Consider the following 11,945-nt stretch of genomic DNA (forward strand, 5'->3'; position numbering starts at 1 on the left):
AGAGAGAGAGAGAGAGAGAGAGAGAGAGTGTTCAGGGAATTTCAATCAAAATGCAAGCAGCATTCTTCATTGAACTGGAAATTAAACTCTAAAATTTATATGGAACCAGAAGAGACTGAGAGTAGCAAAAGCAATGCTGGGTAACAAAAGCACAGTGGGAGGCATCACATATCCAAAATTGAAGTTATGTTGTGAAACTATCTCTACATAAACAGCATGCTTTTGGCACAAAAACAGAAGCCAGGTTTAATGGAACAGAATAACATAGCATGTACAAACAAAAGCAAGGACACTGAACTTTAACAAAGGGACCAAAAATTCACTAGAGACAGATAAACTCTTGTCTTGGTTACTTTTCTCTTGTTGCTTAGACGAAATGCCCAACATACAAAATGAAGGAAGGAAAGGTTTATTTAGCTCACAATTATAGAGGCTTAAGTTGATACTCAGCTGGCTCCAAGGCATCCTGGCACATGGAAGAGGGCAGTAGTTCTTGGCAACAGAAAATAGCAAAATAGCAAGAGGAAAAAGGAGGAATAGCAGCAACACCCACTACAGAGAGCAAGTCTATTTCCCCTATCTTGCATTCAGGCTATTTGCCCCAGACTGGGTGTTGCACCTGTCCCCACAATTGCAATGACACTCAATTCATAATCCCAACACTGGAACAGGAATTAATCACAAACTCAAGAAGTCCTCCCCATAACTACATGAGTCCTTGTGGGCACAAATACACACAAACCATAACACCTCTTCAATACAGTAGTATCACAGTTCATGAATAATTTCATTTGCAAACTATTGAAGACGTAAGTATAGGCAATGTCTTTATAATGAGAAAATTGTTTTCATAGAGAATAGTACTGAAAAATCAGGAAAAATCATCTGAAAAACAAAACAAAAAATCAAACAACGGAATGAAAAAGAAAACCACACAATAGCAGCGTGGGAAATGAAATGTGTAGAATTAATAGATTTACTCAATATAGTACACTGAAAAAAAGAGATTGTAAAAAAGAGATCCTAGAGGATTTCAGAAAATGGAAAGATATCCCATGCTCCTGGATAGGAAGAACCAACATTGTGAAGATGGCCATACTCCCAAAATTGTTATACAAATTTAATACAATTTCTATCAAATTGCCACTAACATACATCACAGACTTAGCAAAATCATTCTTAAATTTATTTGGAACCAGAAAAGACCTAGAATAGCAAAGGCAACCTAGGACAACAAAGACAAGGAAGGAGACATTACAATACCTGACTTGAAATTATACTACAAAGCTACTGTGATAAAATCAGCATGGTTTTAGCAAAAAACAGACCTGAGGATCAATGGAATGGATAAGAAGATGCTGAAGTAACCACACACACACTCAGCCACCTTATCGTCGACAAAGGGGCCAAACATACTCACTGGAAGAAAGATAGTCTCTTTAAGAAATGGTGCTAGAAAAACTGGCTTTCCACATGCCAGAAACTAAAACTTGAACCAGGTCTATCACCATGCACTAAACTAAAGTAAAAATGGATTAAAGATCTAAACATTAAAAAAGAAAAACTAAATTTCCTGGAAAAGAAAGTTGGAGGAACTCTTGAAGACATAGGGTTAGGCAAAGAGTTCAAAAAGAAAAAACAAACTGCATGGGGAAATCCTTGAAAGAATTAACAACTGGGGCCTCCTCTTACTGAGAAGTTTTTGCATGGCCAAAGAACTTACCAACAGAGTGAAAAGATATCCTACAAATTTGGAAAAAATCTTAATAAGAACTCAGACAAAGGACTTCTCTCTGGAATTTATAAAGAGCTAAAAAACATTACAGTCCCAAAATTTAAAGACCCAATCCAGAAATTGGCATCTGAGATAAACACATACTTCTCAGAGGAAGAATTCTCGAAGCTAATAAATACATGAAAAAATACTCCACCTCATTAGCCATCCATGAAATAGAAATTAAAACAACAGTGATATAACATCACACCCCAGAAAGAATGGCTATCATAAAGATATCACCCAACAACAAATGTTGGAGAGGCTGTGGTTAAAAAGGAACCCTTCTCCACTGCTGGTGGGAATGTAGACTGGCACAACCATTATGGAAATCAGTGTGGACACTCCGTAGAAAACTAAGACTAGAAACACCATTCAATCCAACTATCTACCTAGTGAGAATATTCTCAAGAGAACTGAAAGCATCATATCATCGTGATATATGTGCACCTATGTTTATAGCAGCACATTTTGTGATAGCCAAACCATGGAAGCAATCAAAATGCCTATCACCTGAGGAATGAATGAAAAAGATATGGTATTTTCATACAATGGAGTATTAGTTAGGTATAAAGAATGATAAATTCAAAGCCTTCATATATTAGTGGATGCAACTTGAAGCTATATTCGTAAGTGAAATAAACCAGACCCACATGTGTAAATATCATATAGTCTCCCTAGTGTAAGAACTCAAAAGAAGAAATAAAAATTGAAAGGTGTAACAGAACTAAATGAAAAGTGAGAAGTTAAGGATTAAACAACGAAGAGAGGGCAAGGAGAAAAGCTAGGAAACATGGCAGTGGCAAAACCATACATTTATATACACAAGATAGTTAAGGCAATGGTCCTGAGAATCTCCATCATGTTTTTGAAACCAGCAGTTAATTGGTAGGATTCTTACCCTCAGTAACTATATATGCTAATACCTGTAAACTAAGCAACTACACTGAGGATAGCAATGTGTAATATTAGGGCCATGTTTGGAATGCCTGTCATTCTGGTCTTCTAAATGCATACTACTTCTAATGTCATATCAAATACTGCTATACTGTCTCTCAAGTAAATGCTTGTTTTAAAAAAGGTAACAAAAGATAACAAGAAACAAGAAAAAAATGTCATTGTACTGTCTTGCTACAATGTTGTATATGGTTAGATTTGTAAATTTCTGTGTAAAATGTGTAGTTGTTTATTTTTTAATTTTTTAATTTTTTCATATTCTACAGGGATTTAAATTACCATACCAATGATTGTTGGAAAATTCCTTTTCCATTTTATTTCTAAGGCATGTGATATTCAGACAGACAGTGATGTTAAGCTCAAATGCATATGTTATAGGGTTATAATATCATTAAACTTCTTTTCTGGAGGGCTAAATACTTAAGTTTGTAGAACAAAAATTAGAGAAATAGAAGGCCTACAAGGATAGCCAATATTTTGGTCCTAGTCCTTCAAAGTTAGTGAGGACTCAGGACATAAGAGAACCTGTAATGTAATACCCTGTAATCAGTAGTGTCCAAATTTTTCTGTTCAAAGAGATTATGGGGGCACAGAGGGAGGTGATCGATGATATAGAGTGTGCCTAACAAGAATCACTTAGAGAAAACATTCTCTTAATTTTTCACAAAGAGCCTATTGGTCAAGCAATGGCCATGACTCATCCACATGGCTGACACTGACAAAGGATCTAGGAAGTGAAGTACAGGGTTTCAGGATAAATTCTGAGGTGATTTGACTGACCTTGTGAGATACAAAAGTTGCATTTTTGTTATATAGGTCTTGCTTTATCTTGGTCTTAATCATCCAGTATAACAGTATAAACACAAGGTATAAAAAGCAAAGTGATATTAATATACTGAGGTGTAAAAGGCTGAAGCGAACAACTTCTGACTGTGCCAGTTCTGTGAATAATCCACTACTATTATGGACTACTGAACTATATTGTATTATTTTGTTGAATTTATGCACCTGGAATATTTGAATGACAATGGAATACCCATTTCTGACAAAACTAAACAAAAAGGGGGCTATCAATGCAGACCTTTTTATAGTGAAGAAAATATATATGTCTGTGTATACAAAATAGGATGGATATACAACTACTTTCCCTTAGTTCAATGAGAAACTATTGGCCTGCAAACCACTGGGATTACAGGCATGGATCACTAATAGTACTATTTGTACTATTGTACTAATAGTGATTCAACAAGATATCATGTCTGCTTCTCGTACTATGAATAACTACTATGAAGACAACAATATGCAGTATATTAACTATAACTGTCCTACTAACCTTTTCTGAAATTTTCTTATTGCTATTTCTTTCTCAATAAAATTAATTTTAAAAAGAAAGAAAACAAAAATCAATAGGGAAAATTTTTTCAGCTATTCCACATATTGATGGTCAATTTGTAGAATATATGAAAACTCACAAAAACTAGACCTTCCAGATAAAAGCTCCTTCTTGGGGCTGGCAAAGTAGCTCAGGGGACTAAAGTGCCTGCTTTGGCTAGCTTAGGCAAGCTCATGGACTGCAGTACAATCCCAGTAGCATGATATGATCCCCAGTACCACATGCCCTGACAGCCCCAAAACCAGGGAGGGCTGAGTGGCCCAGCATCCAGGCATAGTGATGCATGCCTGTAATCCCAGTGGTTTGCAGGCTGAAAACAGGAGCATTACTATGAGTCTGAGCTGCATAGTGAGACCCTGCAACAACCAAATACATTAATAACAATAAGCAAAAAGCTCCTTTTCACAAAAGTACAAGGGACCAGTAAGTACATGAAGAAAGACTCAACAATTGTAGCCATTACAGAAATGAATATTAAAACAACACTAAGATTGCATTTTACCCCAGAAATACCAGCCATCATCAGAAAATCAGATAATAACAAATGCTGGTGGGGCTGCAGGATAAAGTGAACACATCTACACTGTGGGTAGGAATGTAAACTTCTATGGAAACATGTATGGACTTTCCTTGAAAATTTAAAACTGAAAATTTTATTTGACCAAATTTTTTTCCTTTTACATACCTGCCCCCAAGAGTTAAAGACATATCCCAATCACACACATACACTCATGTTTATAGTCGGGCGGTTCATAATAGCTGAATCTTGGAAACAGATTATATGTCTACCAACATATGAATGGATAAAGAAAATGTATGCCCCGTGGAGTATTACTCTGCCATAAGGAAAAGTAAACTTCTATCATTTTTAGAAGAATGAATGCATATTGAGACCATATCATGAAGTGAAGAAAATCAGACACATGAGCTTCATGACTGAATGATATCTCTAATATAAGAACTCCAAAGTATATATGAAGAGTAAAATAAAAGATAGATTATTCAAGTAGAAAGATCTTTCTCAAATTGAGGAGATGGAGGGATGCAAAGACAGTGGATGGAAAGAGACGAAAAAAGAATTATGTTTACGTACATGTATCAGTTCCACACAAGGCATTTAAACATACACTCCAAATATGTACTAATAGGGGCCAGCCAAATAGCTCAGTGAATTAAAGCACCTGCAAGCAGGTACAGGGGCTGGGGGTGGGATCCCTGGCCTGCCATGCCAGTCCCACCCCTGCAGCGTGCTGAGATGGCAATTCAGACTGGGCATGGTGACACGCGTTTGTAATCCCAGATCTTGGGAGGCTGTAACCAGGTGGATCACTATGAGTCTGATCTAGTAGTGAGACCCTGAACACCCAATAGACCCTTCCCTAAAGTACAAAAAAAGTACTAATAAAGAATTGGAATACAAATAAAAGCTTCCTGTTTCATTATACTCACCTTTCAGAATGAAGCTAGTATCTGAAATTTTTTTAGTGTCTGACTGAGATTTGAAGTAGAAACTAAGTGAAGTTGAAAAGAGAAGGTTGAATGCTTCAGTGAGTTGCATAACAATTGTGTCTCTTCCTCCCCTTAGCTCACCACATATGATTAAAAGTCACCCCTCAGGGTCATGGCTTGAATTTCGTACTTGTAACAGGAGGTTTGTGAGTAAAAGGGCAGTTACCCATCTGCTGCAAAAGTGAAAGGAAATAAATCATACTTATCTACTTTATGCTGAAGGTTTATATTCTGTGTGATAAATATTTATTTTATTTTAATTTAAAAACTTTTATTTATCTACTTAAAGGAAAATATCGTATATTTCTTAGTTACATATAGAGAAAAAAATTATATTTCTGAAAACATCACATTCAGTGTGGTGTTTGTAGATCAATGACCTCATTAATTTCAAAAATTAATTTTTAACAAAACACGGATAATATATGTTCGTTTTAGATAATTAAACATTCAGATACAGATAGTCATATTCCTGTCAATCACTGATAAGCTGCTTTAAAAAATTTAAAATACCAGCTTTATGAACTAAAATTTGCATACTGTGTAATTTACAAAGCGCATGATTTAGTGCATGATTTTGGCATATTGTCAGAATTGTAAAATGATGACCATAGGCAAATTAAATTACTTTTGTTTTCCCAAAGTAAAATACTACACCCAGTAGATATCATCTTCTAATCCCTCCCTCACTATATCTAGGCAACTACTGAACTACACTCTATCTTTCTTGATTTTCCTATTCTAATTTGTTTATTCAAAATAGACTATGTTTATAAGAAAATAAAGACTTCAATATATTCAAAGAAATGGAAATCCTGCAACATGAGCTCTCACACTATACTAGAATGGAACTAACAATCAACAGCAGAAACATGCATAGACCACAATACCTTTTTTCTTTCTCCTCTTTCCTATTACTGTGTCTATCTATTATTTCATATTTTATTTACATTTCAACATTTTCATATAAGGGAAATGATGTGATATTGAAGCTTGTATGTCTGATTTATTTCACTTTATAGTCTCAAGGTGCATCCACTTTCCTACAAATGCTTGAAGTTCATCTTCTTTACGGGAGAGTACTACTCCATTGTGTGTGCCACATTTCCTTTATCCATTCATCTTTCGATGACATATATACTGTTTCCAATATTTAGCTATTATGAATTATGCTGCGACAAACAATATACATACAATATTGTGTATGATATTTTAAACGCTTTTAAGAAGATACCTATAAAATTGAATAGCTGGGTCAAATGAAATTTCTTTTCTTTTCCTTTTTCTTTCTTCTTTTTTTTCTTTTTCTTCTTTTTAATTTTTTTTTCAGAACTCAGGCCCTTGTCCTTGCCAGGCAAGTGCTTATTCTACTGAGCCACCTCCCTAACCCCCTCAAATGAAATTTCTATTTTTAGTTTTTGCGAAAACTTAACATAAATGTGACCATATTTGCTTACTCTTCTACAAACAGTGAAGAAAACTTTTTTCCACCCAGTAATTTTGGCATTTGTTATCAGTTGATCTCTTGACAGTAGTCATTCTTTCTGGGGTCAAATGGAATCATGTTTTTTCACTATAAATATTTCATTCACAAAATCCAAATAAATTGTTATTTTATGACCAGAAATATAGAGGGTAAGAACAATCAATACAATGTACTACTCTGAAAACATTCTGCAAAGCAGTATCAAGCAAACTCACCCAAATTCTAATGTGCTATACATACACTGTCCACACCCTCCTGCTGGTCTTCTGCAGCTAGGTGTGCCCAAGTGTCAGTTTCATTTCCAGTATTTCTTCTTTCTTTCAGTGAGTACTTGTTTTTGTTGGCTATTTGGTCTTCTGTAGTTTTACAATTCAATATTTCTTCTTTTTACCAATTGTTCTTAGCAGCGTCAGTTTTTTCTTCTGTTTTTTTTTTCAATAAATTGAATGCATTTCTGATCTCCTTAAAGGTCTACAATGATTTTGTTTCTTTTCAGCCTTTTTCTTCCTTTTCTGAATCACATCTTTTCTGAAATTTTTCATTAGGTTCTTTTTTTTTTAAAGTTCTGTCTCCTCCTCAGCTGAGGCTGATGACTGCAGGCCTTGCTCTTCCACTGCTGCCCAGGGACTCCTTCATGTCCTGACAGATGCCAGTGCCAACAGCTTATCTAGCTCAGTGTTAGTCCTGTCTCTGTCTTGATTGTTCTGTTTTTTAGGCAGAGTTCCCTTCTCTAAAAAGACACTTTTCTAGCTTTGGGCCTTCTTTTGGCTCTCGATTCTTCCTTAGCTTCCTTTTCCTCCTCTTGCCCTTACCATCATCTTCATCAGCACTTCCAGGGGCATCCAGCTGTTTGTCAAACAGCTTCTCTTTCTCTCCATCTTCACCTGTTTTATCTTTTGGACTGTTAATTTTTTGTTTCTCTCCTGTTGTCAGAATGTAAGTCTTCACAGTCATCTTTTTGAGGAGGGGAACCAACAAGTACACTTGACTCAAAGTGCAGCTGAGATTCAACATAGTTCTCGTTTCTTGTTTTTTCTGTTTTCTTCAGGATCTTCTTTTATTTTAGTCTTTAAATCTCTCATTTCATTCTTTTTAACTATCTTTAGTTCCTTGTTTTCTTTTAATTCATCTTTTTTGGGCGTTTTGGCATTCTTTAATTCTTCTTTGCCTTCCAAAATTGTTTTCTTTGTCTTTAAATCAAAAACCAAATTTTCAGAGGAGCTGTCCAGCTCTAATTTGGACTTATAGTTTTCCAGTCTTTGCTTTTCTTTTTTCAGATCAACTGTGTTTTTGTCCTTTCTGCCTTATTTTTTTCTTTTTCATCCTTGGGGATGTATCTTCTTTTGTTTCACTTTGGTGAATACTATCAGAGTTTGCCTCAAATATGTCATTTAAATAATTCATTTAAATAATTCAGAAAGACAGTTTCTGAATATCCTTCTTGGTTGCTTTAGTTTTGTTCTCTGCAGCTTTCTTCCTAAATTAAAAAAAAAAACCCTTCTTTACAGTCCTCCAGATGAATCTCTGGCTCCGAAGGATCATTGTCTGATGTATATCTTTTCCTTTGAACTTTATATAAAATTCTACCCATGTTTGTCTTAATGTTGAGGATCCATTCCACCTCCAATACATCCTCCCCATCTTCCTCACTATCCCCCAAGGTCTCCGCTGCTTCGGTGGCCAGGTCTTTTTCTTTACCCACTGCTCCGACTCTTTGGACTTTACACAAATAGCCGTTGCTGTTGGGGTCCAAAACAGTGTTACAGTCACAATGGCCCATTCTGCAGCCGCTGTCCCCATCACAGAAGTTCCTAGAGCTGAGGTCAAATAGAATCTTAATGTTTTAATTTGAATTTTTCAAATAGCCAGCATCATTGGACTTTTTTTGTGTATTTGTTGGTCATTTAAATTCCAACGTCTGAGAAGTATCTATTCATTTGAGATGATCATATTTAGATTGGGACTTTATATTTGAAATCTCTGGTTTTTAAAGAATTTTTGTATTTTGTAGACGTTTGTCCCTTGGGGAGTAGCTGTCAAAAATCTTTTTAGCCAATGTTGAAGTTTTGGTAGGAGTATATGACTTCAATGTATTTGTGAAAAAAATGAGTTTATTCTGAATATGGTTCAGTCAATTGTTTAGTCTTTCTCAATGTTATATCACAAATAAATTTCCTTGACAGTAGATACAAAAATATAAAATATGATGAAAATGAATATTTACATTTTAAAATTATCACAATAAGACATTACTGTTATGGTTTGTGTCCCCTCCCCAAAGCTTCATATAATCATGGAGTAGCTTCTGGAGTTTGTGATTGATTCTTTTTTTGTTTTGTTTTGTGTTTCTGTTTCTGTTTTTTTAAAATTAATTTTATTGAGAAAAAAATTGCAATGTGGCAACTTCAAAACAGGTTGGTAGGACAGTTACAACAATTAATACATTGCATATTGTTGTCTTTGTAGTAATCATTCATAGCAAAAGATGCAGACATGATATCTTGCCCAAATACTATTAGTACAGATTTTCTTATTGAATTAAGACAAAGTAGCTATACATCTATCCTAACTATTTTGTATATACAGATACAAAATTGTCCTTTATTTATATCACCTTTTTTGTTCAGTTTTGTCAGAGATGGGTATTCCATTGCCATTCAAATATTGTAGGTGCCTAAATTCAGCAAAATATTCCAATACAGTTCAGCACACCACAATAGTAGTGGGTAATCCACAGGACTGGCAATGTCCGAATCTGATAACTTGAGCCTTCCACAGCTCAGCATAATAACATGGCTTCACTTTTCAAGCCTTGTTTCTACACTTTTCTGCTGGATGGTTAAGACTGAGATAAAGCAAGACCTATATAAAAAATATGTAACTTTTGTATCTGACATGGTCAGTCAAGTGCCCCTCAAGACTGATTGATTCTTGATCCAGTGCTAGGATTGCAGGTGTGAGTGCTACACCCTGGCCTTGGGGTGGTTAGTGTGCATTGCAATGTAAGAAGGGGAGAGAGGCTTTGCTCGAAGTCACAGCTGCTGCCCCTCCAATTGCTCTTTGCCACTGACAAGAATGACTGTTCTGTGCCATGTGCCACTCTGCCTTGGAGCCAGCTGAGTATGGACTGAAACCTCCACTAATGCTAAGCTAAATAAACATTTCTTTCTTTAATTTTGGGTGTTGGGTAATTTGTCCCAGCAATGAGAGGAAAGTTATGGAGGTAATTATTATTAAGCTCCCTCAAAACATCCCCCTTTGCTTCAGACACACTTATTTCAACCTTCTTGTGAGTTTCTGAAACAGTTGTAGAACACTTAGTTCCTGAGTGCTTTTAATCACACTGTCATGTATGTCTCATCATCCTGAAATAATTCAAAACATTTACTTTCATGGTCATTTTCACTTTAGGGAAGAGCCAGAAGTCATGCAGTTCTAGACCTGGTGAATCAGGTGCATAAAGATACATTGTAATGTGTACTGTGCTTATAGCTGGCATTTCTGTTGGATGGCACTTGGCAATAACATTGTATTTTTTCATGGCTCAGGAAAACACCCATAAAAGACTTTTAGAACTATTTCAGATAGCTGTAAGAAAGATGATGTGGGTTTGAAGCTAGTGAGAGTAGTATATTTTGATGGAGATTAATGATAATGTATTTTTGCTGTAATAATTTTTGAGATTTAAGTTGATCACATATTATATAATTGTAATGATTGCATAGTATTACCTTACATGGACATATAGTATATAATTTTAAAATCCTGTAATTTTGTTTTGTTTCTAATTTATCAGAATTATTCTTAAATTATATTTATATATAGTCATACTGACTTTTAGGATAAACTTCTGTGTCTATCTGCACAAAATAAATTGTGTTGGAGAAAACCCAAAAATCTCTCTTATTAAAATCAATGAGTTTTGTTCTTACTATAAATCCATTGAAGGTATGTATGGGATCTCTGCATTTCAAACAGGGGACACAAACTTATTGATCTTCCTTTGTCTTCTGACTGTGTGCTTTCCATAAGTGCTTTCCTATGTACCTTGGCAGCAAATGAGAATAAAACAGATTTTTTACTATCTATGGAAAACTCCTGCCTAGAAATAAAATATTTATGTTCAGATTCCTTACCGAGAACTACTTGTATTGCTGAATTCAATCTCAAAATACTGAATAAAGTCAAGTGTGCTTTTTTTAAGTAAAAGTAGGGAAGAATGGGCTAGTCTTTTCCATTATTGTTTAAAGCTAAATTAAATGCATTTAATAGTTATTAAAGTTTTATTTTATAAATTTTTCTTATCTAAATATATTTTATAAGACTATTCTTCAGTAGAATTAAACCATCTTACATTTAAAATGTCAATGACTAAAGAAATTTCCCTACAGGGTCCCTCTTTAGCTCAGTAATTCTAAAATACTACTTTCAATTTCATGAACAGAAAAGACACTTACAAGTTAATGATTTTGATTTTTTTATGTTCATAACTATTTTTGAAATATTCACAGAGCTTTATTTGTCTTGATTTTTAAAGAAGTTTATGAAAGTGTGACTTTGAGCATGATGTGTAAATATTATATATGGAGTGATTGGAACAGTAGAATGAATCTGTGACCATTAATTCTAATAGACAATTTTCATTGGACTTAAAGGGGGTTAGACCTCAAGTTCTTGCTTTCCTTTTAATTGTAATATACTTTTCTATTTGCATTTCTTCTTTTTTTCCAAAATTTTATTGAGAAACAAATAGCAATGAGACAGTTTCAAATCAAATTGGTAGGACAGTTTCAATAATTAACACATTGCATACATTCTTCCTAATG

The 11,945-nt window shown here is 34.7% G+C and overlaps 2 pseudogenes; one reads left to right on the plus strand and one right to left on the minus strand.

Moving 5' to 3' along the window:
* Positions 1-7,341: 7,341 nt before the first annotated feature.
* Positions 7,342-8,899, minus strand: LOC101571830 (annotated as a pseudogene).
* A 1,437-nt stretch (positions 8,900-10,336) lies between these two features.
* LOC101572235 overlaps positions 10,337-11,945 on the plus strand; it is a 28,406-nt pseudogene continuing 26,797 nt past the window's right edge.

Source organism: Octodon degus, unplaced genomic scaffold (assembly GCF_000260255.1).
Source record: "Octodon degus isolate 3935 unplaced genomic scaffold, OctDeg1.0 scaffold00224, whole genome shotgun sequence".
NCBI lineage: Eukaryota > Metazoa > Chordata > Mammalia > Rodentia > Octodontidae > Octodon > Octodon degus.